Source organism: Marmota marmota, unplaced genomic scaffold (assembly GCF_001458135.2).
Source record: "Marmota marmota marmota unplaced genomic scaffold, marMar, whole genome shotgun sequence".
Taxonomy (NCBI): domain Eukaryota; kingdom Metazoa; phylum Chordata; class Mammalia; order Rodentia; family Sciuridae; genus Marmota; species Marmota marmota.
Window position 1 is genome coordinate 8825175 of NW_025999991.1, and position 27506 is coordinate 8852680.

Here is a 27506-nt window from a genome sequence, read left to right on the forward strand (position 1 = left end):
GGTGGACATCTAACAAATAGAGTAGCCAAGCTGGAGGGAGGCGCTGGCCAGATCGTAGGTGGACTTGGTCACTTCACTAGTAGGCAGGTTCCTCACCTCTTCTTGCAATTCCCAAAAAGTCTTCCATGTGTACAGAGCCCCCGACAGCCCCACGCAGGCCGGAAACTTCAGTACAAGAACAGCTACAGAGGAAGGTACCTGTCTCCAGCTCTGATTCCACTATGCTGACCCACTGCAAGAGAACACTCCAACCTCAGTGCCCACCTCCTCCTTCCAGAAGCCTTGCCTTGCTCTGAGCCTATCGGCCCAGAGTCTCAGAACATGCCCAAAAGGTCAGGTGGTCTTCCTGCTGCCCGACTCCTCTTAGCAAGCAAGCCAAACACTTCTGTGCCTGCCCAAGTCAGCAGGTCTTTGGTGCCCCACGCTCCCTCTGCTCTGCCCACAGATGGAGGAAGCAGGTCTGTGGGGCTTGTCCCAGGTTCCTGACGATGAGGATTCTGGGGTATTTGTGAAACACACAGACCTAGAGGTACCTGCCCTGGAGATTCAGTGAGTGGGGCACAGGACTCTGTACGGTCAGTGAGGGTTCAAGAGACAATCAGCAAAACTGACTGCAGGCCACTGTGGTGACCTGGTCTCCACCGGGCCTTGTGAGTGATTCGGCATGATCTCTGTCACATTCAGGCCACCCCAGAGTGCTGGCACACATGGATTCAGCACACAGGACCCCAGTCCTCAGACACCACAGAGGCATCCATCCGGCAGGACCGCCGGCCCTTCAGCACATGGCTAACACGTGCCCATCAGCACAGGCCATAGGAGACCACCGATGAGGAATGTCAGGAGCGAGAGGCCCATAGAGTCCCTTGCACACCCAGCCACCAGGGAGCTCCACACTGCCACGCTCAAGAACTCCAGCCGCCATTTGCCAAATGCCTGGCCTCCAGGAAGGGACAGAATCACAAGGAGGAACCAGCCAGTGTCGGAAGGGGTCACAGCAAGAGGGTTCCAACCTAGTTGCTTAGCCGGGCCTGCGGTGGCCACTGGGGCTACTGGTTCTGACTGTCTGTGCCGGCAATTTCCAGCAGGAAGTGCCCAGGTGGGGCAGGAAACGCCACAGCTTTTGTTCTGCTCTTCTCCATCTGCAAAGAGGAAGTCTCCCAACCAGCAGAGAGATGCAGAGGCAGCAGTGAGGAGCCGGGCCTTCCATGCCTTGGGTGCTCCTTCCCCAGCCTGGGAGAGGCCCCAGGGTGAGGCCATGGCAGGCCACTCACGGCAGCAGCCTGAAGGGGGCGAGCGGTGGCGCCCATGGCTTCCCACTGGGGCAGACGCACTTCCTACCGCGTCTGCTTCATATTCTGGGCCTCACACTTTCTTTGTGAAATGATTTTAAAAGCCTCAGGATACACTGCGTAAAAAAATCAAATGATTAAAATATTTATTGAAACACAAACAACAACAGCAGAAACCCATAAAGACAGCATCTGGGCTTCCCGTCTCCCTTGGGACCCTTACAGCGGCTGGGCCTGCCGCTCCGGAGCCAGCACCAGGCCGGCCCCTCCCTCCCTCCACCTGCTCCACTGGGAGGCTGGGGCGTGTGGACCTGCCCAGCTCAGGTGCTCTGAACCCTGGGCAGACAGGCACGTCCTGGGCCTCTCACACGGCCTAGGAGCGTCCCTGCCCGCCCAGAGGCCTCACCTCTGTGGACCCTGTGCTCCTGCCCCCTGCAGTCCTGACTCATGAGGCCACCCTCATCTTTATACTAAAATTGAAGCCACAGAGCTCTGGTGACTCTTCCAAGGGCCTCTGGGAACCAGCAGCTGGTAAAGGCCTGAGTCAGCTGTGATGACCTTGGGCAGGCTACAGGTGAAACCACCTGGCCGGGGGACTGCCCAGGGACATGTGCATTTCCTCCGTGAGGAAAGTTTTCAGGACAGTTGTAGTGATTGCTATTTCTGTCTTTTAATTCTCGGCATATAATGGACTCCCCAGGAAGTGTTAATTTCTTTGACCCTAAAACTGAAGTAGCTCACGCCCCCACTGCTTATGGAACCCTGTGCCGCTGTTGACGCCACACCCTGCTCTGTCTAGTCCAGGCATCAGTCCATCCACCCGCGGGTTATTCATACGACAAGGAAAAAGAGAGAGGTCAAGATAGAGAAACACCAGGAACACATAAGGCAAAGCCCCCCAAGGAAGTGGTGAGGAGCTGGACCTCAGACCGGCACACGCCAGCTCAGCCGCAGCCTTCAGCAGGGCGGGAAGCGCCTTCGGGAGCCCCAGGCTCCTCCAGCAAGGCAGGCAGAGGGGCTGCCCCGGAACTGGGCCTGGTTCCACCTGAGGAGCCCGCAGCTCAGTGCCTGGAACTTCTGAGCTTCCAAGTGATACTCACACCAAACTGGGCCGATTTTGTTTTCTGAGTGACAAAAAGCACAGGAAGAGCGCACACAACAAGATGTCTGAAACATTACTGATGTGTCACCGTCATGCATATGTGGCCACTTCCAAGAACATCTCCAGGGACCTTCTGTTGAAAAACGTCCGGACACGTGGAAATCTATGAAAACAGTGGTTACAAAAGTCGGGGAACACTGATAATTCTGTGAACAGTCAGGGATGAGATACGATCCACGATCATGTTCACACTTGGCTCTGAGCTTCCAGGCAATCAAGCCGAAGAGAGAAACCTGCTACTTCCCAAACAAAGTACGATTCTCAAGAAAGAAAACCCCGTTTTGTTAATGTGGAGTTCCATGTTTAACTTATCCGGTAGCTACGTAATACAAAAGACATCATTAATAGCACTAAACAACATTTTCTTAGAATATCAAAAAATGCTGATTTTTTGGCCACATCCTTTAAGACAAAGTAAAGCCACTTTTATTTGTTTTACAAAGCCCAAAATTGGCAGATATTGAAAGATTCTTACACTGCAAAAATGCATACAAAAGTAGTGATTTTCTTTTCTATTACAGAATTCTAAGTTTTAGCTTATTGAAGATATTCTTAGGGAGTCTTTGCTCCTCCAGGAGCTCAGAAACTCATCGAGGCCTGACCCCTGCCATAGCCTCCCTCTGCAGCAGCCTCCACCCCAGGTTCCAGGGAGGCCCAGGTGGGAGGCATTTCCAGACAGCCCAGACCTTACTGCCCAGGGAGGTTCCCTGTGTGCACTGCCCACGTGGCACCACGGACACACAGCTCTCCAGCATGTGACAGGTGTCCAGAGCCACCGAGGAGCTGCCACCGAGCTGCCCGCTTTAAAGGGGCTAAATGAACATTTCATGTTGCATGTATTTTACCACAAAAAAAGAAAGAAAAAAAAACAACCTGAGTGATACAGCAATTGTAGAAAGTTCACAGAGAATCTGCAAAGGAACGCAAATTTGTATTAAGATGTTGCCAGATCCGGCTCAGTTTTGATTGGTTCATTAATAATATTTTTTTATAAAACAGCTTGGAGTGCCTTTAGAATCACTCAAGTGATGCAAATGTAGGATTTGTTCTCCTTCCTGTGAAAAGGACAGTTTCTTAAGAAGAGGTTGTAAAACTTCGCTCTTGGCCTTTCTCCCCATGGCGGTGGCCAGGTCCTAGTGCCCAGAGTGACCTCCTGCACCTGGCATCCAGTGTTGTCACTGCGCCTTCCCCTCCTCCAGGTCGCGGGAAGACAGCGCGTGGGTGCCATGTCCCATAGCATGTGGACCAGAAGTCTGATGCGGAATGTAAGTAAGAGGCTGACTACGTCCAGACCTGAACCTAGTTCCTGATCCAGACCCAAGCTGCAGGAATACCTCTATGGAATACGGGCCAATGAGGGCAGACCCAGAGTTGGACAGACACAGAGCTAGGCCTCAGGACTCCAGAAAGCAAACACTTCAGTAAAAACACAGGTCATGCTGGGGCTGGGCTCAGTGGCAGAGCGCTTGCCTAACATGGGTGAGGCAATCCTTAGCACTGCATAAGAATAAATAAGTAAAATAAATTTAAAAACACACACAAGGTAACACTCACAGCAAGTGAGTATACTAGAGAAATCCCATGGCTTCTTAGTCTACCCACAGTGGCAAATAAGCCCAGAGATTTAGCAGAACTTCATGTTTGAGAGTCACCTTTAGATCCTTCATGCTATGAGCAGAGGTTTTCTCCTCTGACCAAGTAGACACTTATCATTTGAAAATCACAACCCATCTCTACTTGGAATGCACCTAAAAAATAAGAGACGAGAGAAGAGGCCAGAGTGTTAGGGAGATGGCAGTTCCTGGAACTTCTCTTGCCCCAAACAATGATGTCATGTCACAACAGGTGGTCAGTTGTGGTAAGAATGCATTTAACTTGGGAGAGAAAGTCAGCTCTCTTTTTCTCCGTGGCAACAGACATTCCCCAGCCTGTCTGGGCAAATGTGATCACCCTGAGATGGAGCTTTCTCGGGGAAGAGACTTTGGCTATGGAACACAAAGAAGTAAGTCGATGCTAAACAACTCCTGGGAGCCGTCTCCAGACTCCCAGCTAGCCCGGATCTCTCAAAAGGTACAGCAGAGGTCATCTGGAAAACACAGTGTTCTCCACAGGCCTGGAAGAGTAAGTCCCCTCCACAAGATCAAAGATTTGCAAATCAGGGTTCCTGGGCCATAGCACTGTCCACAAGGAGCTGGCCGCTTCCTGGTTGTCCCTGAGCATCGTGGGCATTTAGAAGCATCCGGCCTGCTACCTATTAGATATAAGTCATTGGCATCCCCTCTCCCCTCCATGATAACCCAAACTGTCTATGGAAATCCCCAAACACGTGCCCTGCTGAGAACCTCTGCCTGCCTCATAGTTCCAGGAAGCCCTCTTGGCTTTGACCCCAGACTCCAGCCAGTGCCTGTCGCTTTGCAAGATGAGCCAGTGAGGCTGAGCTCTGCCGCCCTTCAGCCTCGGGTAGAGGGGAGGGAAGACATCCATCGCAAGCCTTCATGGATTCTCCAGCAGCAGCTCTCGGGAATGGACCTAGGTGGTCCTGGTTCCAGGCTCCTCGGGTTTCCTGGGCGGGAAGGCCCACGTGCTCAGACCCTGCTTATGAATAACCGTTTCATCCTCCTTGGGAGCAAAGCCTCCAGCTTTCGGAGGACACCAGACAGGTTGCTTAATGATCACTGGGACGTTGTGGCACTGATCTTTAACATAAAATATACACACATACCCAAGGCTGGGGTTATTTCTCCTGGTCTCAGTAGCCTCTCTCCTCCTAAAGTAACTTAGAGGAACCCTGCTATCATCGCAGGGCAGGGTGGTTTCCCTGGCCTCACTTCACGGAGATGCAGATCAAAAGCCCAAACAAGGGCCCATAAGTCGCTGACCTCCTCGCAGGCTCGTGGAGTTCTGGGTCCCATGTGGTCCATCAAGGGTCACCTGGTGAGAGCCAAGCTGTCGCTTTTTTAATTTCCTCTCCTCCTTCCTTTATTCTCAGAGATGCCACATCTTTAAATAAAGGCAAAGCACAGCTTTATGGGGAATTTCATTTTAAATAAAATGTTCTTGAGTTTTAAAAAGAAAAAAGAGCGGAGAGGGAGAAGAAAAGGCCCCTTTCTCCCGACGACTTGCCTGGACTCCCCGGCTCCCATAACCGGCAGCTTCCCGCCGCACTCCGTGCCCTGTGACCACTGGTCACTTTCACACAAGCAGTCCACGTAGCGAAGCCCAGGAGCAGGCACAGGGCTCCTGGACGGCTCTTCCTGTGCCTTGCTGCAGAGAGGCAGCTTTTGGGAGTTGCTCTTTCCCCATTTGCTGGCTGGCTCCTTCACTGCTCCATCCTGCTGTGCTGGCCTTTGTGTGAGCAGCCCATTTCTGCAGGTGGTCATTTCCTTCCCGTCTTCCCAATGACCCCTTCCCCTCTGTGTCTCCATTCAGCTCCTTCACAGACAGGTGGGCCATGGTGGGGATCGTCCCATGCCCTGAAGGCTCACCGGCTGAAGCCCAGACACACGTTCTCCTGACAGACAAGCTCTGCCTTCGGTCCCCTTCTGTCTATGAAAATGATGTCCCCAGTGGCTTACCCTGAGGACTCTCCCTCGTTTGAAGGAGAGCTCACTAAGTCCTCTCATTTCTGAGCTCCTTCATGCTTTGGGCTGGATAGAGACAAACCAGTGAAGAGCTTGCAATGCCATTCTGGAAGAGGACACTGATTCTAGAACACAGAATGACAGCTCACGCGTGCCTGTGTCTTGTGTCATTGGGGAAGAACTTCCCTGAGGACCAGGGTTTGCGTGAAGTTCTTTCTGCCCTGTTATGGTGCTGTGTAGGTCTGTGGCTGCGTCTTTTTTCTGAGATTGGGATGTGGATGATAACAGCTCTCATCCTGCTCTGGATTAGCCTCATGAAGGACAGTAGCTCCTAGGTGAGTTTGCCCTGGTGTGTGTGGCTTGAACTCGCATTCAGGATGGTGAGGAAGAGACTCTCTGGCCCAACTCACGCCTGGCAGGTGTCGGGCACGGGAGGGGGCTTCTGTCTGCAAAGCACACAGGCAGTTCCTCGCCCACTGCTCACGCACCTTCACCAGTGCGCACACCTTTGGTGGAGAGAGTACGCAGACTTCAGCCTGAATGAAAGTGCAAGAGAGCAGTTACGTGGTCAGGAGGCGTCTGAACAAAGATGTGACACAGAGCTAGGGATGGGGGGCCATAAAAAGCCCACCCGAGACGCCGTCAATGTAGGGACCCTCTGGTCCACCCGGCTGCTGTTTCCTCAAGGATTCGAGGATGCATCCCAGGTCTGAAAGTGTCTCGCAGCTCCCAGGAGAATCCAGAAACCAGGAGGTTTGCGCCCTGCTGAAGAGCTACGTGGGTGACAACACTGGACACCAAAGAAGCCTGCTGAAGCCTGCAGACCAACTGCCCACAGACAAGGATGAGTCCAGGTCCCACAGAGTGCACGTGGTCCTGGATGCCCCACCGAGGACAAGAGCACACACTCCCTCCCATCAGGAGGCTGGCCCAGTGCAGGCTTCCAGTGTCAAAAGTAGAACAAGGTCCCCACTCCCCCACTGGTCCTCCCACAGCCAGGGAGGACCACGTGGGGGAGTGCCCAGGCCACTGGCCAGGCCAGGAGGACTCAGCAGAGGCCAGGGTCCTGCTCCCACTCCCTCAGCAGCACCACAGAGGCCTCCTCCTCCTCTCAGGGTTCAAGTGGGGAACGCATGCTGGAGGTGCCAGTTACGAGCACCCTGGAAAAACCAAGAGCATCTCAGCAAAACAATAGACGCTGCTAAGAGACTGAATGGCAATGTTAGAACTGAAGAGAATAACCTGGGCTCCATTGCAGACGGGGAAAGAGAGGGGAATCCTTGAACTACAGGATGAACAAGGAGACTGTCCCGAGAACAGAGCAGGCTCCCTGGGGAACGGCAAACGGCCTGCTGGTGACTGAGCACAGCACTGCTGACCTGAGGGCCCGGAAGGGAGCACTGAGGGCTGAGCACAGGAGTGGTCAAACACAAGGGCCAGACACCCCGTCCAGGGAGAGGCGCAGACCTCCAGATTCAATAAGCAGAGCAATGCAGGACGAGCCAGGCCACAGGCAAGCTCCGAAAACTCAAAGCAAAAATCTTGAAGCAGCGAGAGTGAGAGGCAGTTACCTGAAGAGGAAAGCAATGAGAGAAATGGCAAAATCCAGAAGGAACGGCCACCTTTGTCATGTTCTGAAAGAGCAGAACCTGAGCTGCGAATCCCCTCCCAGCCACACAGGAAAAACCAAAGATCTTCACGTGAAGCAGTGCGAGAAGACATTGTGGCCAGCGAGAAGACATTGTGGCCAGCAGACCCACCCGAAACACATGGCCGGAGGCAGTGCTCAAAACAGAGACCCTGAATGCATGGTCCCGGAACTCAGGAAGCAAGAAGAGCGTGGGAGGAGCACACCAGGCGCAGCAGGACTCACGCCCCCCTCTCCTGAGGCCTGAGTCGCGTTCACTGTCGAGGTGTGTTCTCCAGCGCCAAGAGGGCGCGCTCCGGCGACTCTGCTGTAAACAGGAGAGGACGGAGGGGCTGACAGAAGGTACACTGTGCTTCCACTTCACTCAGACCAGTGGGAGGACACCAGTGGGCTCTGAAGGAATGTCCTGTGATTCCTACGCTGACCCCTAAGAGAGCTGGACAGAGAGATGGGCTCAAAACCTCCACAGACACAGCAAAACTGAGTTCTGAGAAATGCCGGAGTTGCCTTGGAGAAGGAGGAGAGAGACGACAGAGAAACCAACCTGGAGGAGAGAGACCACACAGAGGTGAAGCACTGACTGCCCGGACGCCACGACAATCGCATTCCCCAGTCACTACGGAGACTTCCGGCCTCCTGTGACAACACAGAGCACCTTCCACACAGTGACAGAAGCCAGACATCTAAAGGCAATCCTGTGACCTCACTAACCCATGGGCCCTCAGACAGTCTAACTTACAGGGGGAGGGAGTAGGACCCGTTCCCACGGCTGGGAGGGGACACAGGATGACGGCCAAAGGCAACGGGTCCACTAAGCAGGAGCAGGGGCTCCATGTGCAGTGCAGAGCCTGTGGCCACTGGTGCTGCGTCCTGCACTTGGACTTCACAGACAGCGTCGATCCTAGAGGGACCCTACACTAAAAATGGTGCTGCTACAGAGCGGTGCAGGGAGTTCAGGAGGTGGAGGGTGGGCGATGGTCTCAGTGGTGCAGGGAGTTCAGGAGGTGGAGGGTGGGCGATGGTCTCAGTGGGGCAGGGAGTTCAGGAGGTGGAGGGTGGGAGATGGTCTCAGTGGTGCAGGGAGTTCAGGAGGTGGAGGGTGGGCGATGGCCTCGGGTGGTGCTGGTTTCGCAGGCACTTACCTCCAGGTCATATGTGACATGTGGCTTTTTACATCTCAGCCATCCCAGTACAGTTGTGTAAGACACAGACACACTTCCAGAGTGGACAGACTGTGTGCCCAAGGACACCCTGTCAACAACAAGCTCAGACCCCAGGAATCAACGGGGCTGGCTGAGGTGGAGGGATGGGAAGACTCGCCTCTCAAACACAGCAAAGGACACAGGCAAGGCTGCCTCGGGGTCACGCCGGAGAATGGAATCCCCGAATTCCCCGGCGTGCACTCTGAGGCACTCAGACGGGAAGGTAACGTCAGATTGGAAATCAGTCAACACAAAAGTAACAACAGAGTCTCCAAACACTTAGAAACAAATAAAAAAATAATTCTGAATGATCCATGGGTCAAAGAGATCTTTCAAAAGAACTTTAAAAATACACTAAACCAAAAGAAAATGTAACATATCAAAACAGGTATGTTGCAGCTAAAGCAGTGAGAAGAGAAAAAATGTCTAACACCAGATGCTCATTTAAGAAACGGGGAATTCTCAAATCCATCTCAGGGCCGTGTCAAGAAGCTAAACCCCGACAGCAAGGTAACCGGCATCAAGCAGAGGATAGAAAACAAAGAGGAGCAGAAAGTGATGAGCATTAGCACAGAGAACAATGGAGAGAGTCAACGGAACAATGAAGCAGTTCTTTGAAAAGATCAAGGAAAATGACAAACTTCTAGCACAATTGAAATAAAAAAGAGAAATCGTTCATCGTACAGCACTAACGTCAGGTGCACAGCAGAGCAATTATGGCCCCCACCAGATGCCATCTGCTGGCACCTGATCTTGGACTTCCCCGTCAGAACTGTCACAGATTTCTCTGGTTACCTAGTTGGTGCTATTTGTTACAGAAGCATGCAGATGATGACCCACCTATTAGCAGGCTAGTGAGCCAAGATTCTGTGAGCTTATTAATTGATACAGAAAGACATTTCACAAATTTCAACAAACACACTTGTGATCAAAATTCACAGAAAACTAGAAATGTGGGAAGGGATTTTCTCAACATGGTAAAGAACACTTACAAAACCCACAAGCCATCATACCTCATGTCAGAATCCGGGTGCTTTACACTAGGGACAGAGGGACAAAGCTGGGTCTCACCCCTGCTTTCTTCCACCCGGTGCCCAAAGCTGTAGCAGCACAGCAAGACAAGAAAACAAAGTACAGGCAGGTCAGAAAAGGAAAAATAAAACCACCCGACTTGCAGATTGCCATAGGAATCCATGATGTCAATAGAAAAGAACTAAAATTGAGGCGCTCAGGAAGGTCCATGGGAGATGAGCAGCGTCCAGTGATGAGCTGCTGTCCGAGGTGGGAGCAAAGAACATGTGGAAACAAGGACACAATGCACCAATAATGGTTCAGAATAAAGCCCAGGAGTTCATTTCAAAATGAAATACTTGCATGTAAATAGAACAAAAGATGCAGAACTTATACACTGAGCACTAAGAATGCTGGTGAGAATCTGATGGGCTTCTCAGCAAGGGAGAGACACGGTGCTTGTGGAACCAGGACTGGACCAAGGGGCCAATGCCTCCAGACTGATCCACACAGCTAATGCACCATCAGGATCCCAGCAAAACTCCTGCAAATATACAAAGATGATTCTACCACTTCCATGGAGCGGTGCACACCTGGAAGGTCTGGAAAAGCCGTGAAGATAAGGAGAAGGAATTATTTTAAAAGGTACCTAGACCTAGGCTCTAACTACACTAATGGAAGCTGCATGGGGCAGACAGGGTCAGACACAGGAAAACACAGCAAGACCAGCACTGCCCCTCACAAGCCCAGCCAACAGAGAGGGGAAAGAAATTCAAGGGATGAGGAACAGTCTCTTCTATCCATTGGCCAAAAATGAGCTGCAGCCTCAATCTCACTCCCTACCGGGAACTAACTCAAGTGCCATGTGTTAAAATGTACCTGAGAAACGACAGAACTTTTCTTAGGAGAAAATCTTCTAGAGTTTTATAAGAGGTCCCAGACATGATGTCCACACCACAAAAGACAAATTTCCATCAACTGGACTTGAATACAATTTATCTGCAAAAGATGAAAAGACAAACTGTAGACAAGGAGAACACACTGGACAATAGGTCCAGCCCACAGGGGAGGCATCTTGAATTCCTCGGCTTTCAAGGCAGGGCTGGGACCCGTCTCCTGTCCATCTTGAGCCAAAGACATGAATTTGATGCACCTGCCCTGCAGGACCTTGGAGCCTGCCCCAGCCCACCTCTAACATGACCAGAACACTTCCAGGGCCCTGCAGCTGGGCACCATGTAACCCAACCCGCTTTACAATAAAGCCTTAAACCTCTCAGGTGCTGGGTGGAGCACAGCACAGTGCCGGGCTCAGTACTGGCCGATGTCCTAGGATGGCCCGGGAGGCTGGGAGCGGCAGCTCAAGGCACACAGCTGGCTCAGGACAAGACCAAGATCCAAGACTTCAAGTCCAGTTTCCACTGGATGAACAGCACCTTCTCATCACAGTAAAGTCAGTGATCAACTTTACGTCAACCATGGTACATCAGGACCATCTGTATAAAGAACTCTCCAAACTCCACCCAGGACTAAGGAACAATTCCAGTGGACGATAGACAAAAGACATTGACACATGTCACCAAATAAGGTATCTGGGTGTCAATTAAGTACCTAAAAGAGGTTCCCATCACCAGCCACTGACACAGGCCACCAGGACTATGATGAGACATTACTTGTACAACAGGCAAAGCAATAATCAGTGAAAATACCGAACACTGAAGACAACGGGGAGAATCGGCTTGCTCACCTACTGTAAAGTGGAACACACGTTGGCAGTTTCTTGAAAAACTACACCTACACTTACCATCTGCTGCAGCTTTACACTCCTGAGCGATTATTCCAGAGACACAAAAACTTATGTCCACACAGAAACCCATACATGGTTATTCACAGCGACTTTATTTTCACTAACCAAGAACTGGAGACCACGGAAACATCCCTCAGAGGACAAACGAATTTGGGGCAGCCCTCCCAGGGAATAGTCCTCCTCTAGGAAGAAGCACCAACCACTGATACACACAACCTGGTGGCTCTCAAGGGCAACGTGCTGAGAAAAGAAGCCTATCGCCGAAGCCCACGTGCCGAAACACGCCACTTTGTAACTCGCCAAAATGAAGAGATTCCAGAGACGGAAGCTGACTCCTGGTGGCCAGATTCGGGATGGGCGGGGAGGGATAGAAAGGATCCTACAAAGGTGGTTCTGAGAAGTCCAGGAGGTGAGGGGGAGGCTGGGCGTTTCAGCCGTGGTGGTGCCGACAGGAATGTGCAGGATAATCCACACCCCACGGCCACACCCCACGGCATGCCCACTCCAGTTTCCTGCCTTTGACGACACGAGGTGACCACTCAGGGGACTGCGCGGAGGGCCTCCCTGTGACCTGTGAGCCAACAATTATTTCAAAAGTGTCTTTAAAGTCACTCTAGCTCTTAATGGCACCCATGTGGTCAAAAACCAAAGAGCACGTGAAAGTACAGAGTGAAGCTGAAGCTTCCGTTCCTGCAGGCCCTGCCCGACCCGCTCCCCGACACGGACCCAACAAACACAGCCTTCGCTTCCTTCCAGAAACTGTTTTCCGCCTATAAAAATGCACTTTTGTTTGCGTAAGTTTTCTTCACACAAATGCAAGCACACTATACAGATTGTTTTACACCTGCCTTTGGATTCTTGATAGTCCTTCCTGGGAATCTTTTAATTTAAAGGCTGCTTCTTGTTCAATCATGTGGGCAAATCAGACCTTCTTTCACTGGCCTCCTCCACATGGATGCCAGGGCCGCCCCTAGATTTGTTCTGAATTTCGGCTGGTTCTAGTTTACCACCATAAGCAGTGCTGCAGTGAACAAGAGTCTTGTAGGTACACTGAGCTCCTCACAGTGATAAGCATTTTGTGAGCCAGCTTTCCATTGCTGTGACAAAATGGCCGAGATAATCAATTTAGAAACAGGAAAGGTTGATTTCGTGCACAGCTTCAGAGGTTCCATTCCACGGTCAATGTCTGTTGATTTGGAGCCTGTAGTGAGGCAGAACCTCATGGTGGGGACTGCAGGTGAGCAAAGCTGCTGACCTCATGAAGGCCGGAAGCAGAGAGAGGAATGGACTGGGCTCCCAATGTCCCCTTGAAGGACACTCCTCCCACTAGAAACCTCCTAGAGGTTCCATCACCTCCCAATAGCACTGCAGGCTGGGGACCAGCCTTCAGCACAGGCCTCTGGGGACACTGAAGATCTAAGTCACAGTGCCCCCACTGCAGGAGGCTCAAGATCACGTCCAGGGCCACACCTCCCGCTCCCCTGGGCTGGCTCCTCCTCTGCTGGGGCTGTTTGGACCACCCACCGCCTTGGCCACCCTGAGAAGGGAGCCCTGGGCCCCTCCTGCTCCACTCCTGCAGGCCTGTCGCGGGACTTTGCTTTCCTAGGTCTGGAGAAGCGCTGACCTGGAGAACAGCCTGGGGCTTCAGAAAGCTCGTGACTCCTGTGCCCAGCGTGGCAGCCCACAGCCACGTGTGGCTGCTGAGCCCCTCCACGTGTGGCCAGAGCAACCAAGGAGAAGAATTATTGCTGTTATTCAACTTGTATCATTTAATTTTTTTTAGCCCACACTAGAGGCTCTTTCGTACTGACCATAGCTCTCCAGGATCTCAGCTTTGGACCAAGTTCTTACTGAGGTCCGTGTACCGAATCAGACACGGGACAAGGTACCCAGTTCTTGTTCAACAAACGTTTGAAATGAGTGGCAATCAAACCTCATCTCCAGTCGCATTTGTTTAATTTTAAGGAAGTTGAGGGGCTCTTCATGACTCAGCCACCTCCATGTGTCCATGGACGTTTATCCATGGACTGTCCACACTTCTCTGAGCTCTTCATTATGGCAAATATTTTCATGCACCAAGATGTTCAACTTTTGACTATCATATATGTTATATATATATGTCATGGTGCAATGTTCTTTTTTGAATGATGGAGCTTGCCTTTGTTTTTATTTTTGGGCCTTTGCCGTATGGAAATTTTAAATTTACAAGTCATCAGCTTTATCGATATATTCTTCTATGGTTTTGGGGTACAAACTCTGTATAAAATGTATTTATATTACATGCAATTTAATTGAACAGTAAACCAAGATCTTCATAATCCTTCTTATCCCAGTATCTTTCAGAAGAAAAGAAAACCCAACCTCTGGTTAGTCTTTCTAGATGTCCCATGCTGCTTTTTGCAGAAAAGTAATGAATTTCCATGAATCAAATAGTCATTGACAATTGCTAGACGACATAGCAGAAAATAAATGCACACAGAATTTTGTTGAAAGGAACTTTCTTATTCGTTGAGTTAAAATTTCTTTGGGTTGATTTGATCTGTAATTAGAAGGGCAACTGTCCTTCAGGAAGCTCCACGTGCTGGTCCAGTTGCTCACACGGATGGCCAGAGGCAGGGTGTAGAGGGTCAGGCTGTCCGTGTTGGGGTGGCCCTGTTGAAGCCACGGCCTGACACACATGCTCTTAAGAATTCAACCTGGGGCTCCCATGGAACCTGCCTGTGGTGCAGGTCTCACCGACTCTTTATTCCTCTGTCCCCAGGTAAAGGACATTAGTGCAGGTGCCATCGTCCTCAGCCCAAGAGCCACATCTGCACACCTGACCTTAAGGCCCCTTAGCAACCCGCACACTGCACCAGAGGGAAGTGGACAGAGAGCACTTGGCATGGGACAGCATTGGGGTCCCCGTGGCCAAGCCTAGGGCATTCCTGCAGGCAGGGCAGGACTGGGTGGTGTGGGGCTGCCTTCCTCAATAGACACCAGGTACCTCTCACTCTTTACCACCAGGCTCCTAATTATTGTATTTCTCATTGCAGCTTAATAAGTTTTCCCACTGTTGTGACACCTGACAGGCTCTGCCTATGCTGGTGGATGATCCAAAATTTGAACAATTCATTGTTGACTGTAACAAATACCTGTCAATTTTAGACTGACAATTTCTACTTATGTTAAATTGCAGGAAAAAAAGATAAAACACCCCCTCTTATGGCATTATGAAAAGAAAGGAAATATTTGATATGTGCTTTTATATGTTTGAACAAAACCTAAAGCGTTAGCTTTCACATTTAAAAAAGAAAGAAACGAGGAAGAAAGAGCAGAACAGGGCAGCCTTGCCTTGCACTGGGTGGGAGCTACATCACAGGGCTGTCTTCCCAAGTGCACCCATGTCTACTCACGTCTACAGGTGCGTTTTAGACCTTGCTACCAATAAAGGGAGTTAGGAAAATGTTTCTGTCTCCAAAAGTCTACCTCTCAAAATGAGCCCCATTGTTAGGGGTTTGGACATTTTAGTCATTTCCTTGAACATTTTGGGTGTGCAGCGGAGCCCCTCCTCCACGGGAAAGCCCCATGCAGGTTCTCTTGATGGCTTTGGGGTTCCTGAGTTCCTTTCATTGCGTTGTTGCTTATTAAGTCCAACAGGAGCTAATGCTGCACTAGAACTATTGAAAGGCCACACCACCTTCCTCCACCTGCAGAGCACGGGAAGAGAAAAGAGACCAACAAGGAGGAACTTGTTGGGCCCAAAACTCCTAGGAGCACATTTAAAACAAAGTGAGGAAGAAGATGAGATATTACCAGAGGCTAGAAAGAATACATGTCCAAACGTGGATGAGAAATACCCTGGAAAACATACACCCAAAAAGTAAGCAAGGAATCAGATACCCCCAGTGCAGGACTGAGAGGTAAACCCTGTGGCCACTGTGCGGAACCCCACACCTGCCCCTCCGTCCGGCCCGTGAGCTCACCTAGGCGCCACGTCTCTGGAGCCAGAGCCCAGTGCTGAGAAGCACTCTTACACACAGCACCAAAATCAGAGCGAGCCCTGGAGGGGAGACGGAGCGGGCTCCACCAACACTTCTCTGTTTTGCACCAGCAATCTAGGCCAAGTCACTACCACATGTTCACTAATGGCACATCTGACACCCCACCTCAGAGAAGTCCACACATGGAGGAACGCTGTGGGCAGTGTCCTTGCAGGCCACTAGATCAACACTCCAGGCTGACCCAAATCTACATAGGAAAAACAAGATCCAAAGAAGTCACCTCCCAAGGTCACTGCAAGTCCGTCCTAGTGAAGTCACAGGAAGAAAGGCCCCTAAGGCAGTGATCTCCTTCCATGACAGCGTATGGTAACTCTCCTTAGATGGAAACAGAAATATCTGGAAGGTCCTAGGAGGGTCTTATTTCTTGAAGGAGAGTGAAGCCTTCAAGCCCGCGGGCCCACCCCAGACCAGACGTGCTAGGGAGTGGGCTGGGAGCAAGGACCCGGGAGAGCCTGCGGTGGGGGGGCGGGCAGGAGTTCTAAAACAGATTTCAAAGCACTCAGAGTTATTATTTTCTTTTCATATCCCTGCCTCCTTCTTGGACTCTGGGTCCTGTTCAAATGTTAGTTTTACTGGAGTGTTTTATCGAGGCCAAATTAACACCCCGACGGGAATTAATGCTCACCTTTGTTCTGCAAGCCTGCTCCCAGTCCGCAGTTAGGTGTTGAACACATTTTAACACTCAAGGACATTTCACACCAGAAAAAGGCATCAATTTACCCCGAGGCCTGAGCCTCAAGCCTGTAGCCCTGGCCCACGCTGGCTCCAGATGCGGCCGGTGGCCTCCCCTCTCCTGCTCGGGCTGTCCCCGCGTTGCACTCTCTGCGCGGGACACTTCGGCTGGAGGACGGGCGTCTTTGGCATAATGCTCCAATCCCTCCGACGTGTTACCTCCCTTTATGTTTAGCCCCAAGACAGGAAGAGGAAAATAAATCTTGTTCCCTGCGGGTTGTCAGTCCCCGCGTTCCGGGGCCTTCAGTCTAGGTCTCCGCGCTCCACCGTGCCAAGCACACTGCGGCTGAATACGGGTTCTATTTCATCTTGGCAGACGCTCGGGCTTTCCACACACAAATTAACATGGTTTCGTCTCGTTTTGACACCGTAATGTCTTTTCCATACACCTGCTCTGACGTGTTCATGAAATCATTGCACCCCAATCAACTGAGGGGGGAATCAGCCTGGTTATGCAAACACGCCGGAAAGTGTAGGCTACTTTTCATGCCCGGGTCTCTCCTGCCAGGGCTGGCTTGGAAAGATAAATTCACCCTGCAACTCAAAATAGCCACATTTGATTTTACAATCCCACTATTTATGGTATGCCTTGTGCAAAATAGTAGCCATCTTGGCTAAAAGGATAACTCTTAAAGTAAATCAAATTTAGGATTTTATAGGAAATATCCCCATCTTCTCATGTTTCAGCATTTTAAAATTATAAAAAATACTCTGTCTGGTTACTGTTACATTTCAAATAGTAGTTAAGGTTGTTGTGATTAATGTAAATGATAATATTCTGTGTTTCTTAAATGCTTTCATGTACCTCTTGCCACTTAAGGTCCAATAAATCCCAGTATGAATACTTTATTATAGACTGAAATTTACAGGCAGAATCTGAACCTCAAAGATGTTACCCAGGAAGTCTGTGGCACCAGGTCTCATTAGTGGGAGAGAAGGAAGGAAGGAGGCCAGGACTTCAGCCCTGCACTAGCAGACCACTGCCCCACAGAGCACACGGGGCAGACGTGTTCTTAGTGATGTGTGTGCCCCTGTTTCTCACTGCCCCTGAGACAACTTCCTAAACCTTGCAGGTTTTATCTTATTTTTTAATCATCAGTTTCATTTTGTGATCCAAAGAGTAACTAGCCTAGATCATCTATGTGTAGGCCTTGCCCAGGTAGCTGAAGGCTTAGAAGGGCCCACACTTGGTCATTTGTCTAATAAGTGGCCACAGGACAGCACAGCATAAAAAGGGCTTTCTGCCTCAAGTCTCAAACTACAGCGCCCTCTAGGTGTGTTGTGCCCAAGACTTCTAGGGTTTGCTGATAAAGAAAGAAAACGTGAAACAAACAGAAATTGTTCTCATCTGTGTAAAATAGCAGAAATGTTTGGTTTGCAGTGTGAGAATGTGCACTTACCAATCTGAAAGTGACGCTGCTCTGTCTAAAATGCCCAAGAGCAGAGCACTTCCACCTGCCCTCGTCCACATCAGGAGCTCTCGCCCTACGAGACCCGAGCCAAATGCTGCTTTCTCTATTAACTCTTCTAAAGGTCATTAACAAAACTAATGATTAACAACCTTTTATGCCTTCATGTTCTCTGAACCCATCAAACTACCAGAATCCACACCACAATTCAGTGATTTCTATGTTAGTGTCAATTTCTCCCCTAATCCACTCCCAAAATTTACCCTGTAAAATCCTCAAAGGCAGGAATAGTATAATTATCGATTCTCCAGTGATTGGCACACAGAAAACCTGTTAGATGGACACATTTGGCGGACATCTGCCAAAACGAAATCCCCCCTTTCACTTCCTAGTGATGGCCTTAGGTATTTTCTACCCAGGTAACAACATGACTAAATGGGTCTATATTTAAGATAGAAGAAAGAAGCTCAACAAAGCTGACTTCTGTGTCCAGTTTCAGGAACCAGTGGGACCCCTGACCATTCACCATCCCCCTTTCCTACCAATGTGACACGTCCTTCCCCTCACGGGCACACTGGCACCCAAGGGGACCAGAAAGGAGATTCTACTTCCTTTTGCAGATCCCCCTCATGGCCCACTGACCTTGTGGAGCCGTCACCTCCTCTCACCTCTGGTGACTCTGAGAAGCCCACACTGGACAGAAGGAATGATACTTTGGTGGTAGTAAATGGCTGATTCTTCCTAAAGTTGGCCATAATTCTTTTCTCCAGGTGTCAGACCCTTTTTTAAATTGGGGATGTTAAAAATGGAGTGTTTGAGCCACTGAGTATCTTTACTCTTCTTCTGAGCTCCAGGGAGGCAGTTTTCAGGGGCCAGGGCTGGTGGTTGAGGCGCAGGAGGGACCCTCTGCACAGGTCTCAGACACACGACACGGCAGGACACTGGCTTTGCAGCTCACCAACCTGCCCTGGCAACATGGCATGGTGCTATCTCAGAAAAAGCCCCCGGGCTGCCAAGTGCCCCCTGGTCCTCAGCCGCTGGGGGCTCACTGTGCTGAGGTGTGTGGAGGGAAAGCAGACCTCCAAAGCACAGCTCAGCGGATCCTAAGGACCCCACGCTGGGAGCATTTGGGTCCCAGTCACTGGTTTTTCCCCCAAAGTGGGTCTGATAAAGCAACCATGTCTCCAAAGCCCCTTACCATGTACTCGGAGGGGTCCAAACTAGTGAAAGGGGCAGAGCCAATTTCTAAGAAAAGAGAGGACTGCCGAGCACAGTGTTGTATGCCTCTATCCCAGCTGTGGAGGCTGATGCAGGAGGATCAAGGCCAAGGTCAGCCTGGTCAACTTAGTGAGACCCTGTGTCAAAATAAAAAGGACCGGGATGTGGCTATGGTAGACTGCCCCTGAGTTCAATCCCCAATCTCTCTCTCTCTCTCTCTCTCTCTCTCTCTCTCACACACACACACACACACACACACACACACACAGGAAACACCCTCTCCCCAAGTAAAATCACGGTAACATAGTCACCAAGGGACACAGAGAGCTGGTAAATCCTCCTCCCACCTCCAGCTCACCAAGCGTGGCCCAGGTGGGTCTCCGTCTCTGCTTGGCTTCCATCTTCGCATGTCTGAGAGCTGGAGTAGGCTTGCTAACTCCAGTGGGCGGGCCAGGGGTGACACTGGGCTTCTTGGTGGCATAGCACTCCAGTGCTCCTGAGACATGGCACAGGCACCGAGTGGCTGGTGGGCCCAGTGGGGCCTGAAGCCTGGACGCCAAGATGCGGCCAAGCCCGGCCCACCTGAGGGACACTCTGGAGCCAGCTCTGCCCCAGGGCTACGCCGCTGGCCTCTCACCCTGCCCACCTCACAGGGCTGGCTTCCATCATCCAGTACTTAGGGAAGATCTGATAAAGGGGCTGAAGTGGGAGCAGTATTAACGGCTGTCCTGCGCCCCTGCTGAGCAGGAAGTGCTCACCAATCCCATCTGGCGCATTTCCTCCTGACTTTGCCGCAGTCCGGCTGCAGCAAAATAACCGGGGGGTGACGAACAACTTGTGTACGTTGATACAGCAGGAGTGGGAGCCGTTTATTGTAGGACAGGAGCGGTATTTATACATTTCACACAGCTTATCTAACATGACTTCCTGTCAGGCATCCCAGAGAGAGCGCACGTGTCCTTCCCTCTGGTTTCCATCTGTGCAAAACCTCATTAGTCTGTTTACTGGGAATGGCAAGCATGGGACAGGAGCGGTGGCATGGGACAGGCACGGTGGCACAGGCATGCCGGCTTGGGTCGCCTGCTTGTGCTGAATTCCCCCAGCGGAGGAGAGGCTTACTCCTGGGTTCTCTCCCCAACCCCTGTTTGCTCACAGGTTCCCCACGGTGAGACATGACGTGGCCAGAGCTGATGTCCCCTCCTGATCTGGCAGGTGTCTGACTGAAAGCCGTGCCTTCTGAGGACGGCTAGTGAGAAAGCGACTTAGAACAATGCGCCACTGTCACGCTTCCTTCATCCTGAGGACCCGCAGCACAAGGTCACTGCACCAACTGGAGCAGCTCCTTTGAAAACGGGCTCTTGTCCCTTCCTCAGGTTCAGGTGCCTCTGGGGAGGAGCAGAAGGGGGCAGATTTGGGACCCATCTCACAGCCTGAACGCAGACAGTTGGCAAGGAGATATCTTGGAACTATGCAGTAAACAGGGCCTAAATCCCCTGCCTCTGGGAGATAAGTGCTCAGGTTCTATAAGCTAAATGCACTCTGCCGAAATTTGATTGAAAACTTTGTGGTGTGAAGACTGAAAATCACAAGAAGGCGCAGGCAGCCTTTAATCTCCTGTTGGATGACAATTCAAGATAGACCGATAGAGATACCCGACAGGCCTGTCAATAGTGCAGATGGCAGATAGGTGCAGGGAACCGACACCAGGCAAGCAAGAGGGGCAGCACCCTCACCCACTGTCATCCTGCCGGTCCTCTTGCCAAGCAGCGGGGGCCTTGCTCTGCTGCACTGCTCCCCTCTCTGGGTCCAGGCGCCCAGGGCCTGCGATCCGGCACAGTCAGGAGCACACCTATCCTTTGGTCCTAACAGTGTCCATCAGGGCGATGCCTGTCCTTCTTCCAAGGAAGAGTGGTGGAGAGTGGAGAAATCACTCTACTTCCCCACGAACCACGTTTCCACATTTTCAGGCAGAGAATTTTCTAGTTAGTCTGTACTTAAACATAAAATTCTTAGTTTTTTTTTTCTGTGTGTGTGTGTGTGTGTCTGTGTGTTTAACACATTGGCAGGAACACATAAACCGACACAAAAGAGCCAGAGGCATCACTGATTCTGGCCAAGTGCATAGAAAGCAGCATGTGCAAGGTGCATCCAGCAACGTAGGGGGGCACCTGGGGTCTTTTCCCTCCGTGTGTGTCTGTGCTTGTCTGTGCATGTCTATGTGTGTCTGTGCGTGTCTGTGCGTGTGCGCGTGTATCATCAGCTCCTGATAGAGCACTCGCTGCCGTACTTATCTGAAGGGATTTGAGAAGGTATCATTGAACGTGGTTGTCGTAATGGATTTTATTTATTAAATAATTCACTAGGCTTTTCTTCTGGAGAGATTTCCAGCTGTAGCAGAAAGCAAGCCAAGGGAGAGTAATGTCTACAGCAAGGAGGGTCTACGAAATGTCCCCGCTCCGGAATCTTTATTAGGTGAAACTGTGTCACACTGACACTCCTGCTGCAAACTATTCATTTAATTTCCATCTTTGTGGATATTTTGTTTTCCCCTAAATGTCAGCATTTGCTGAGGAAGAAAATATTTTTGGTTGTTTCTTTAGAAGCTTCTTACAGTCTGCCTCCACCTGCTGGAAGACTGAGACAAATGCTAACTGCAGGCAGACAGTGCACATCCAGGAGTCACTGCCAAATCACAGAAGAAGGAGAAATTACGGGCACACGGGATCGAGGTTGACGCATAAACATCGTGTGTGAATTGAATATTGTGCATCAGCCTACTGCAAAACTGTGTAATCAAGGTATTTTAAATATAGTTCGAATGAAAACAGCTTCATTTTAGGGAAAACAGAGTTTATGTTGATGCAAGTAATCCAGGGTATTTATCAAAATATAGTCAATTAAAGGTGAAATGTAAATTGTGGCATTAAACTTCTGAATGTTAACAAACATTTCCATTTCCCCAGCTGCAGTATATCATTTTTATCAGCAGCTGGGAAGGAGTCTGTGGTTGGTGGGGACACAAAGCTTGCTTTGCCCAGCAGTACCTCCTGGTGGTGTCCATGTTCTGTGGCACACATATAAATTCTAAGAATTCATGCAATTTACCTGATAGATCAGGAGCCATTACAGTCTGCTGTATAAATTCATATTTTGGCACTCTTTAAAAAGTGGATTATTATTGACCCAATAGACCATAACAGTTCCAAAGAAGCCATTACTGTCTGTTGTGCAAATCCTTCCTGGGATGTGTTTTATTGACGCTTTGGAGCCATCAGGGTCTGTCTTGTCAATCTAGCTGCCATGTACATCCCCCAAATGCATGTGCTACAAATGCCGGGGAAATTGGAGCTGTAGGCAAATCACCCTGTTCTTGTCCAATCAGCCACAGTGTAAAATGGGGTATTTCCACTGCAGCTTCTTGCTCCGCCTTGAGAATTCCACTTCTCTGCATTTATAAAAAGGATGAAATTTTGAAACAAGGATAAGGAAATGGTCATTTGATTTCAAGGTGAAAAACAAGGGTGCAGAGACAGCTGAGGATGGCCTGTGCTGCCCGTGAAGAGACGTCTCAGAGAGCAGGGACCCACCAGCTGCCAGGAGGCTGCCCGCCCAGCATGGTTTCTCTCCGTCGGGTTTTGGGAACCAGATGAGATTTTTATTTAACTAGCTACACACTTACTTTGTGTTCTTCCCCTCCCTGCCTTCTCCTCACATTAAAAAGAAAAAAAGGACATTAGGATATTTTTCAGAAAAAAAGGAGAAGAAAAGAAAAGCTGAGTTATTTGTACCTTCAGCAAAATGAAATAAGACCCTGGGAGCCTCCAGCTATAAAGTGACCCTCTGCTCTGCTGGGTGGGAAGAGGCTCAGGGGAGCAGCCTCGCAGCCCAGACCAGGGTGCGAGAGGTGATGGTCAGGCTATTCAGGATTCGTCTTCCCGAATATTGCCCCAACTCTGCAAATCTGGATTCCCCACCTTCAGAGCCAGTGCACGATCTGGCAATCCAGCTATGCGTGGAAAATGCAGGCTGGTGTCACCGGAGGAGACTGACGCTTTATGTCCCTGGGCACATGGCCTGACTTTCAGGCTAGAGAAAATGGTGGCTAAGTTTTTGACGCTGGGAGGAAATGCTCGTAGAACAGAATGTATCTACTTAAAGAGACTGAGAGTCCTTCAAGTTACAGAATAAAAAATAGGAAGGGTGAAATTCAGTGCCACACAAAACTTCCCTTTTTCCCCTAATGTAGCAAAGACATATTTTATACTGTTCTTTTGATCCATAATTGTCCTGAAGTTCAAGCAGTGTGACACACGGAAGCAGACGGGGAGCAAACTCCATGAGTTGATTTTTTACTTCTATAGCAAGTCAGAAAATTGGAGAGTTCAGAACTGCAAATTCATGAGGAATCCCAAGTGCGAGTCTTTGGGGAAAACATCATTTATTTCCATTTGCAGGTACCTGCTCACCCTGCAAAGCACCACCTCCTGGTGCTGTGGGGCAAAGAGAAGACGCCTCGGCACAGAACCCTGGCAAATGAGCCTCAGAGCGTCCTCCCGTCCTCTGGGGAGGTCACCGGGACTCATCCCAGGGAGCTCATGTTCTACCCTGAGGTCTCCCATGGCTCCCACGAGAAGAGCCTTGTCACAAAGGCAGCCACTGCAGAGCAACTGAAAGTGAGTGACCCTGCATCTCAGGGAGCCCCACCCTCACTGGCACCCCTGGGGCCATCCACGGCCTGCAGCTCTGCCAGCAGAGGTACTAGGTGGCAGCTGCTGGCAGAAACAGCCAAGGCGGATCTGCTGGGAACCCTCCAGCCTCCCGCTGGCGAGCGAGGGCTGCCTGCCTTGCTGCAGTGCGATCCATGTTCAGGGGGACACACGCGGGGTTCAGCCCACCTCCGGGGCCCTGTGCCTCCTGCCCTGGTTTGAATAGGAAGCTCCATTTCCAAACGAAGCATTTTCTGTATTTTGATAAGATATATAATTGCACGCATGCACACTCACACTCACACACCCTGCCATGCAGACCTCACATGCTGACGATCCTGCTTCTTGCCAAGGGAATCCTGGACAGACGCGCTCTGGAAGCAGAAATGCCCTCTTTTGAAAGTCTGGCAGGCAAGCAGGCTGAGGTCACCAAGGGGCCAGCACTGTGCAGTCCCGATGCCGCTGCCTGAGGAGCCGCTGCCCGAGGAGCCCCTGCCGCGGCAGAGACTGCGGCTCTCACTGCACACCAGACACACACCCCCCACCCTGAGGGGGATCCTCCCCACCTACTTCCCATCCAGAAAACAGAACCCGGCTCTTCCATCACATCAGAATAAAAGACCCCTGGACACTCAGTATTGGAAATTAAATGGCACTTGGTGGTTTTTTAGGTCCCCTTCATTTCCTTTTTCTCATCTGAAGCCTGGAATAGCCCACGTACAGGGACATAGGCACTCGTCACCCCCAGCACTGTGTGTTTGGCACAGTGAGGATTTCAGGTGTACCCCCGGCCACCCAGTAGGAGTCCCAGCCCAGGGGAGAAGAAGGGGTCCTGGCAGCAGTGCCCATCTCTGGAGGCGTCCTGCCCGGGCTGCTGTGCAGCACACGCCCACCTTCTGCACGTGATGGATGTGCTGCGCCCTCAATCCATCACGTCGCTAACACTGTGCTAATTACAGGGGCAACAGTGCATATAATAAAAAGTTTATGCCATCCCTGCTCGGCACCCCCGTTGCTGATCTCTATCGTCATGTCTGACCAAAGACATCCATCCCAAACATGCCCTTCATTTTAATGTCACGCATAAGAACAAATCCAGAAATCAAATAGGCGGCTTCCCTTCTGACAGCTCCAGTCGGATTCAACTTTTTGTTCCATTTTCATGAGAGGCCGTGCTTCAGCACAAAGGGCAGATTGGGGATTTGGGCAGAGAACAGAATTGTGCAGCACCCCCAGTCTTCCCCAGGAAAGGAAAACGGCTGGTCAGGAAGGTTCCCGTGGAGGAGCCTCGTGCCCACGTGGCTCCTCATGGGGCTGGTGAGCCGCCCGGAGCTCCCTGGCATACGGCCTGCACTCCTGCCAGGAAGCACCCACACGGGCCCTATCCAGCCGCAGCGGGCAGGGAAGAGGGAAACTGGTCAGGGACAGAGCGGCGTCTGGAGCCTGCTGGACAGCTGTGTGTGCGCACACCGGGCAGCTGGCCTGGCCTCCCACCGGGCCTGTGCTAGGGTTCCTGTGCGGAGGCTGCTTTGGCCAGCTGAGGGCCAGGGTGGGGTAAGGAGGAGGGGAAACACCGAGCCCTTGGCATGGAATCTCCGTTTCCTCTCGCCGGCACTTCGGAGGTGGTTGGAAGCTGTTCCAGGCCTGCCAGGGGCGAGCCTTTGCAGAGAGCAGAGTCGGACCCGACAATGACAACAAAGAAGGGCCTCCCGCCCATCGGCCATCCAACAGCTGGCTCTCCAAAGGCATGGTAGCATTTGGCCTCTGATCCCTGGATCCAGAGGAGGCAGGGGCTCTGAGAGGATGGGATCCCACTTAGCTCAGAGACGTCAGAGACACCCGTGCACCGCACAGCAGTTCTGCCTCCGGCATACTGAGCGGCCAGTCAGGGCAGGCTGGGACGTGGCAGGGAGAGAGGAAGGAGCCGCTGCTCAGGGATCACAGAGCAGCAGGAAATGGGGCACCCTCACTGCACCCCCCCCCAGGCACAGAGGCCATCTAGCAAAGCTGAGCCCAGGCAGCACAGCAGTGTTGGGGTCCCCAGTGGCTGGGACGAGCTTCCTGCTGGCATCCCCTTATCCGGAGAGTGGGAGAGGGGACGCAGCATGTCTTACTGCTTGCAGACAGGGAGCAATAAGGGACTCGATGCATGGCCCCTAATTATCTGTACAGCCTTAATGGCCTGGAGTTCATTACAGTCAGTATGAAAAATAAAGGACTGAGTCACAGCACCCATATTTTAAGTTTATTTATTGCCTTCTGGGAGTAAAAGGGGGAAAGACTCTTCAACAACTTGTCCTGACCAAGACAAAGGATTTGGTCCACCCAGAGGTTGACTGAATTCTCAGGGACCCAGAGGACACAGAAATGTTCCACCGGCCGGTGAGGGTGTCAGGATGGGTGGGCACCTGAGGGCCAGCAGGAAGCTGGGGCCCTGTCTGGGGAGCTCCCCCAACGCAGCCGGGAAGCACACGTGGCCCAGGGTTGGAGGACAGACAGAGCCCGGGAGGCTGGCAGCAAGCTGAGTGCCCGTCTCTGGCTTCCCTGCGCCCCTGGCCGCCAGCTGTGCCGGGGTCCCCCACTGCCCCTGCTGCTCCAGTCCTAGCCACAGCACTCCACGCATCCAGGGGAGAGTCCACAGACGGACAATGAAAGAGCCGAGTGAAGGGGACAGGAGCTCGGCTGGACCGCTGCCCACCTCGGCCAGGCCCACGGGGAGACCCTGACTCTTCTCCCAGAAGGTTCCAAGCTGTTTAATCACCCACTTGTCCCCCTCCTCACACGAGGATTCCAGAGGCACAGGTCTGCCTGCCCCTCGCACGGGCACCAGGGCCCAGCCCGCAGAGCAACGCAGCGTCACACAGTGCCACGCAACGCCTCGGCTCCTTCCTGTGCGACCCCTTCACCTGAGCCTCTAACCTACTTTAACACGCCGCCCCCCACACACGTTACCAGAAGGATCCTTTTTCTCCATCTGTCTTTCCCCCTCTGCAGAGGAACTTTAAATGCAGTGGCGCTCATCCTGGCCGACCCGCCTGCTGGGCGTCATTGTCTAGAGAGGGTGGGAGAATAGGGGCTTTTGTGAGAGGGAAAGAGAAGACAGTCCTATTGTGATTTTGAACCTGAGGCTCTCTCCTCTGCCTTCTCTCCTTTCATGTTTCCCTGGATCTAACAGCTGGGCCTCGGCACAACTGGTGTTTGAAAGACGGGGCAGAAACGAGTGTATCTCTACCCCAATTAGCTTCACGGCGCTAACAACTTCCTTGCCATCCGTGCCTGATTGACAGGGACAGCCCTGAGTTATGGTTGTTTGCCCAGTGTCCGATGCCCCCTACCAGCTCCCATGGGAGAGCGCCCTTTGGGGAAGGAACGCCCCCCGAGGCTCTGCCTGTCCAGCCAGCCAGGCAGGGGCCCAGGGCTCCTCCCAGGCGGGCAGGCGGCCCCACCACAGACCAAGCCCAGCCCCCAGCCCCTGCACCGACCCCCCCCACTTTAAGGTCAAAGGCAGTTCCAAGCCTCACTTCAGCTCAGACATAAAAGCCCTGAGCCTGTGGAGAGAGGCCAGTGTCCATGGTGCCAGATTATGCGTGTCTCGTTTTTGTGACGTGATCTACTGCTGCTCATTAGGGACAGAGCTGAGCCCATCCACTCATTTTTCTTAGGCCGCGAGCCGGTCTGCAGGGAGCCCAGTGCAGAGA

The 27506-nt window shown here is 51.6% G+C and overlaps 1 long non-coding RNA gene across 1 annotated transcript in view; it reads right to left on the minus strand.

Moving 5' to 3' along the window:
- The window catches only part of LOC125617858, a 67816-nt gene extending 43439 nt beyond the window's left edge, over positions 1–24377 (minus strand). The window contains exon 1 of the long non-coding RNA XR_007348963.1: positions 24130–24377. This is a non-coding gene — a long non-coding RNA (uncharacterized LOC125617858). The remainder of the gene's footprint in view (positions 1–24129) is intronic.
- Between the last annotated feature and the right edge of the window lie 3129 nt (positions 24378–27506).